The sequence below is a fragment of the Myotis davidii genome, unplaced genomic scaffold (genome assembly GCF_000327345.1).
Source record: "Myotis davidii unplaced genomic scaffold, ASM32734v1 scaffold679, whole genome shotgun sequence".
Lineage (NCBI taxonomy): Eukaryota > Metazoa > Chordata > Mammalia > Chiroptera > Vespertilionidae > Myotis > Myotis davidii.
In genome coordinates, this window is record NW_006290023.1 from 551,715 (window position 1) to 559,187 (window position 7,473).

The window sequence follows — 7,473 nt, forward strand, 5'->3', positions numbered from 1 at the left end:
TATATGTATATATATATTTAAATAGATTCTTTCTTTGTATTTAATGTTTGCCATTTTAATTAATATGTGGGTCTTTTGGGGTTCATCTTGATTGGGACTCTCTATGCTTCATGAACTTGAGTGACTTTTTACTTCATTAGGTTAGGGAAATTTTCTGCCATTATTTCTTCAGACAGGTTCTCTATTCTCTTTCTTAATCCTGAAAGTCATACAGAGAATAATGAAACCATGGAAGTTGGATATGATATGACTAAGACCCATGCTGGTGAATAGCTGTTTCCCAAGAATTAAAACTCTCTTCTCAGGAAATGCTATAGTTTTGCCAAATGGGGTTCACATTCATTCAGACTGAGAAGCAGTAACCAGCATTCAAAGAGCATAGGCGAGGGAGGCAAAGCCTGTTGCAGAAATCAGTTTGGTAAAGATGCAGGGCTTACCAACTCCACTTTCAGCAACTGCATAAACAAAGTCTAAGAAGTCAGCATTACCATCTGAAGCAGGAAGTGGACACTTCAGCAGAGGCAATGAAGGAAAATAAGACTCAGGAGGTCTCCTGGGATGTGGCAAACATACCGCGTGGGCCTCTCCCCACATGAGGGCAATACTCACACCCCCACACCTCGTAAGTGAAGATAGACAGAGGTTTGATGACAGAATTCACCAGGGGTCACCACACAGTAGTATTTGAATGACTGTTCTCATGAATACAGTAGGTTCAGCCATCTTTACCAAATCTTTTTAAAGTCTCACATTGAAGAACACAACTGACTGGAACATCTGAGCAGGGTGGACCCAGGGGAGCCTTCCAGAGTGGACAGAGCCGGTTAAAGAGCCCCTCCAGAGCTTTTCTTCATGCACTTTTTGCCTTTGTGTCTATTATAAATGCATACCTCTGAACGTGGGCACGAGAAGGAGAAGGGAGGGTGGGAGGGGAAACAGGAGAACTAAGGTTTACTAAATACCTATCTCCCAGACTTTTTGTTAAGCATTTTATTTTATTTGTATTTATTTATTTATTTTTATTGCTTAATGTATTACAAAGAGTATTAGATATGCCTCCTTTTTTTTCTCCTCCCCACCCCCCCATCCTTGACAATCCCCTGGCCTCCCCTACCCCCCAGTGTCTTATGTCCATTGGTTATGGTTAAGCATTTTATTAACATGATCTGAAATCCTTACACGTATCCTGAAAGATGGACATTGTTAACTTTATTATACAAACAAAAACACGAGGTTAGAGAGATGAAGCCATCTTGGCAGACATTATAGCTGGGAGACTCTGAAGCTGGGCCCCGCCCACCTCCTGCAGCTGGTTCCCGGAAACCTGCAGCTGCAGGCTGGCTTCCTTCTCCCAGCCATCAGCCTGTAGCACAGGAGCTGTCCCTGTGATTAGCAGAGCTACTTCTTAGCACAAACAACCGCCTTGCCAAGTAAGGTAGCTTCTTGGTGAAGAGGTTTGGAAACTCCTGCAGCAGGAAATGATGCTTGTATCAACACAGCACAAGCTGTTGAGAAGGCAGCATGAGAAAGCTTCTTTTTGAGTTTATGCCCTGGTGGTCATTAATGTGTTACTTGAAGTGGTGGCTCAGAGAAGGGTGAAGGGAACCTTAAGTTGCTACAGGAGAACATACAAGAATAGCTTCCCCTTTTTGCCTTGCAGACCCCATGCATTACCTAATTTACTGCTTTCCTAGAAAGAATGGGGAAGTTATCAAGGCCACACAACTCCTAAAGAGCAGGACCACTCAGACTCAGGTGTTCTGCCATGGGAACTCAGGATTTCTCTGCTGTGATCCAGATGCAACACTTCCCAGAAGAGCCTGTTGGTGCTCCCAGACAGTTGAAATTGTGCCACCTGCAGTCTTGGGCTGGCCAGCTCTGTGGTGTGATTTTCAGAGACATTGGGGCGGGGGGTGCTGCCCATTGGCCTTAGACTCTACCTTCCATCTATTTCCTACGATGTGGGATTTTCTTTTAAACAAGGGACAAGTCCACCTTCTATAACTAGAGATGTTGCAAAATGCAAATACTGGTGCAAAGGTAGCAGCATTGGCATGAAGTGTAAATAGGCCACATAGTACAAAGGGAAGAGCTCTGACTTTGTTGAGTCAGAACTGATTTCAAAGCTGGCTCTGCCAGATGTGAGCTGTGTGGCCTTGGACTTGTTGGTTTGTCTCTCTGAACCTCAGATTCCTCATCTGCAAAATGGAAGTTACGCTACCTACCTCTAGGATAAACAGAAAAACTACATGAGAAGTACACAGAAGTGCCCAACACAGTGCCTGGCACACAGTATATGCTAAACCAATGATAATTATTCTTTTTTCTCAATATTTTTGAGTTCCCCAAATGTGAAATCATACAGGACAAATAGCAACTGTTATTTGCTGACTTCAGCTCCATCATCTGGTGGCTTTGTAATTTTAGGTATAACCTTTACCCTCTTAGCCTTATATCCCTCACTTCACAGCCAGACCATTGTATCAAGTGAAATAATGTATGTGAAAGGGCGTGTAACATGGAAAAGTCTGTCAATCTGCAATTGGGGTGGATATTTGAAAGTGGAGGGTTATACAGAAGTATTATTAGTTTAGGATTAAAACATTATTGACCAAAGTACTAATTATAGGTTATCGAATGTTGATGGCAGAATCTTGCTTGAGTTGTAAAGAAATCTCACCTGAATGCTGTATCTCTACTAATGTGTATATGTGTAGATAGACACCCATTTTATAGATATGTGTAATAATATGTTGTATGATGACATTAGTGAATTATGCTTCACATAAATTCAGCAAGAAGCCTGTCCTTTGTTTTGAAGCACTTAGTAGTATTACCCGCAGGTCGATCTGGGAATAAATGCTGCTGTACATGTGGAGTCACATACACAAAACATGACACTGAGTTGGGTCACCAAACACCCAGATGGAGCCTGAGGTCACACTAGGGCCTGAAGGCAGTATGTCCCTGAACAGGGGATCTGAATTTTCCAGAACTTGTATGCAAGCATTACACAGACATAGGCTTCCTCTGAGGTGGCCAACAACAAATATGAAAAAGCTACACACAAGGTTTCCCGGGCAAATAAGTTCAGAAACAGGCTCGGCAGGCTGGAAAGCTTTGAAGTTGTCTGGGCAGCTGCTGGTGGCTCCTGCATCTGCTCCCGGGCTTGGCAGCCCCGCTCCTCCTGAAAGGTACTGTCACCTTCACAGTATGCCTTCTGTCTTCCACCCGCTCCTTCAGCTGAAACAGTATTCTCAGTGTTCATCTGCTTGCCACAAATTCTTGGGCTGTGTTTTACTAGAAAATTCTCTTCCCTCCAGAGAATTTGCCAATTTGGCCTTGCATACAGAGCAGGTTAGGATGCCAGTAAATGCAAAAGGAAAAATAAAGGTTGTTTTTATGAAGCTATTGGCCAATTGGATATAGTTAGCAGCTATCAAGCCCTTAAAATATGAAAATTAATTAAATTTAATTTGATGAATAAGAATAATCACTTCAAATAGGATACTGTGATAAATAACCCCTTATATAAGAACAACAATAATTTCAATGCTACAGGTGAGAATTGCTGAAATGCAAAAAATACAAATACAAATAAATCCAAGTGTATGAAGCAAATGGTACAAATGATAATGAAGCCCTGCCCTGAAGGTCCCACCAGCCGGACTCCTGCTTCTCACATTGCAGCCAAATGGGAGTGCTGTGATCACCAGAGGTACATACTTCTCCTCTGAGTACTCATTTCCTAATGCCGCTGTAGCAAATTACCACAAACCAAGTGACTTCAAACGCCTTTTTGTTCTCTTTTGGTCTGTACATCAGAAGTGTGACATGGGTCTCACTGGACTATAATCAAGGTGTCAGCAGGACTGTGTTACTTTTGGAGACATTAGGGGGAAATCCATTTCCTTGCCTTTTCTAGCTCTTAGAAGTCACCTACATTCCTGGCTTATGGTCCCTTCCTGCATCTTCAAAGCCAGTGAAGTAACAGCTTTAAATCTCTCACTCTGACCCTTGCTTCCAGTTTGGCTTACATGCACTTAGAGTCTATACATTTGTCCAAATTCATAGAACGTACAACACTGACAGTGAACCCTAAGGTGAACAGTGGACTGGGGCGGGGTAGGGGGAGAGGGGGAAGATAATGATGTGTCATTGAAGGTTCATCAGTTGTAACACATGAACCATCCTGGTAGGGGATGTTAACAGTGGGGGAGGCTGTGCATATCTGGAGGAAGGAAATACATGAGAAATCTCTGTACTTTGGCTCAATTTTGCTGTGAACTTAAAATGGCTTTTTAAAATAAAATCTCTTTTTAAAGTCTTTTAAGAGAAGAATTATGTGAGCGATGTGCTTGAAAAAGTTGGGAACCTCTGCGCTTGAGAGAAGAGACGCTAATTTATTTCAACGTTATGTCCTGAGCGTGGCACAAATGCCTGCCTATGTGGGAGCTAAATGCATGACCAAAGACCGGAAGGAGACCAGGGTGTGGTCAGGTTTCCTGCAGCTCGCAGTCGCCCGCCCACAGTGACAGTGTCTGCTTTTGCAGTGTGATGACTCCTCTGGTAGCCCAGAGCATAAGGGGGAAGGAAACTAGCATTGTTCAGCTCTGTGCCAAGTACTTCTATATTGTCCCACTTCATGCTTACAATAATCTACAAGGTAAATGCTAACAGTTCCATTTTTAAATTAGAAGAATGGGCTCTACACCGCTAAATAACTTGCTGAGCTATAGGCTGCGAGGCCGCAATTCAAATCCAAGTTTGTGTGAATCCAAAGCCCAGGCCAGGCTTCCTCCTCAGGTGACAAGAGTAGACGATAGCAGTTCTTTGTGAGTGTTTTGAGTTCTGGGTGTGGAAATGATGCAGAAAAATGAGTCTGCAAACCAGGAGAGGTCCAAAGGGAGGATTCACTGTTGAAGTAGGTTTACAGCTGTTCAAACGGAAAATAATATAATAATTAATAAGTAATAATTCAAGAGTAAACTGCGTACTCACAATTGTAAACCTACTTTTGCCCCACCATATATTCATATGAAAGACTGGTTGTCCCTGAAGGAATTTTCAACCTTTGTAAGATGCCAGTGGTCTCTGTGGGCCCTCCCCAGAAAGGGGAGTCACCTCTCAGGCCACTAGACTCAAGCAAGAAGTGTTGGAGCAGAGAGAGACCAGCAGAGGGCGCTGTGCAGGCATGTTGGTCAGGTCTTTTTTTCCAAGGCGCTTGCCCAAGACACCCAGAGTAGGTGCCTAAGACTAAGGCAGGGATGGAGAAATGTCTTTTTGAACTAAATTGGTTTCCTTACCTTGAGAAAATGTAGCCCAGAGAATATTTTTCAGAAAATATTGGGGAGTGAAGGTTGCCTCTTGCAAAATTACTAACTGTTGTGGTTTCTTTTTCTTACATAAAACTTCCTTTTGCCCCAGTAGGTGTGAAGACGAAGTGCTAAAAGTGGATAAAGCAGCAAAAGTAAGCATGTGCAGTCCTAGATGTCTTGTATGAGAGGTATGGGTTTGCTCTGAGCCTCTTTTTTTTTTTTGTCTTCTAGAAGCTGGAGATCAAAGGCTTAATCTTACAGGTCTGTTCTGGAGAATAAAGAGAATGCACTGAACTGGTACATAAGTACATGATGTCACACAATTTGCAATTATTTTGGTCTTGCATCCCCTTTACACTCTTAGAAATTATTGAAGACTCAAAGAGCTTTTGTTTATACGGGTTCTATCAGTCAATATCTACCACATTAAAATCTAAAATTTATTTTTCAATTAAATTTCTTATTAAACTATTTATGTTAGAAAATAACAACAAGCCTATCACATGTGAATTTTAAAAACATGTTTTTATGAAAAATAATTACATTTTCAAATTTTAAAAGTTAGAAGAGTAACAGTGTTTTTCATTTTGCAAACCTATTCTGTGTTCAGACTATTGTGACTTCATACCTCATGTAGCCTGTGAAAACTTGTGAAAGAATGGGAGTGAAAACACAAATAACATCTTAGTGGTTTATGAAAATTATTTTGATCTAGGCACTCAGTAAGTGGTAGTGATTTCATTGTTCCTTGAGCAAGTTTATCCCAAATTCCTGGTAGCAACTCTAGCTTATAACAAAAGATGCCCTAGGAGGTAACCTGATCTTTGGAGAGAGTGTCTGACTGGAGGGTTATGAGAAGTTTTACTCAGCATGCAAAGAACTTGATGAGGAATCAAGTAACTGACGAAATGATGCAGACTTGCTCAGCTGGAGCAGGCCTGAGCTTGTGGACCTTAGTGTATGCCAAGGTAATAGCTATCTTGAACATAAAAAATCAAGTCACTCAGTCCTAACTGTTTTGGCTCAGTGGATAGAGCGTGGGCCTGCGGACTGAAGGGTCCCAGGTTTGATTCTGGTCAAGGGCATGTACCTTGGTTTCAGGCACATTCCCAGTGGGGAGTGTGCAGGAGGCAGCTGAATCGATGTTTCTCTCTCATTGATGTTTCTAACTCTCTATCCCTCTCCCTTCTTCTCTGTAAGAAAATCAATAAAATATATTTTTTTAAAAAATCAAGTCACTCAGACAGCAATTGGTTAACCAAATATTTTATTAAAAATCTAGAGGCCTGGTACATGAAATTCATTGCTGGGAGGGGTCCCTCAGTCCGGCCTATACCCTCTCATAATCTGGGACCCCTTGGGGGATGTCCAACTGCTGGTTTAGGCCTGCAGGAATTGGACCTAACTGGCAGTTGGACATCTCTCTCACAATCCGGGACCACTGGCTCGCCTGCTTGCCTGCCTGATCCCCCCTAATCACTCTGCTGCCTGCCTCATCATCCCTGACCATTTGCCTGCCTGCCCAATTGTCCCTAACCACTCTGCCTGCCTGCCTGATTACCCCTAACCCCTCTGCCTGCCTGCCTGATCGCCTCTAACCACTCTGCCAGCCTGCCTGATGTCACTAACTGCTCGCCAGCCTGCTCGATGCCCCTAACCCAGTGGTCGGCAAACTGTGGCTCGCAAGCCACATGCGGCTCTTTGGCCCCTTGAGTGTGGCTCTTCCACAAAATAGCCTTCCTGATCACCCCTAACCACGCTGCCTGCCTGCTTGATCTCCCCTAACCACTCACCTGCCTGATCATCCCTAACTGCTGGCCTGCCTGCCTGATTGCCTTTAACTGCTCGCCTGCCTGCCTGATCGCCCCTAACCACTCTATCTGCCTGCCTGATCGCCCCTAACTGCCTCTGCCTTGGCCTCCACTGTCACAGCTTCATCCAGAATGACATCTAGAAGGTGGTTTAGCTGTCCAGTCTAATTAGCATATTATACTTTTATTATTATAGATTAACATAAAATCTGCCTTTTAGTGACTTCTAAAATGTTTCATTCCTTCTTGCTTTGGATGATGAGATACATTTACTGTATTTCCATCTCCTCCTCCCCAGGTGGCATCCAAGCCTGATGAATCCTGTGTTAAGGAACTTCTGTTTC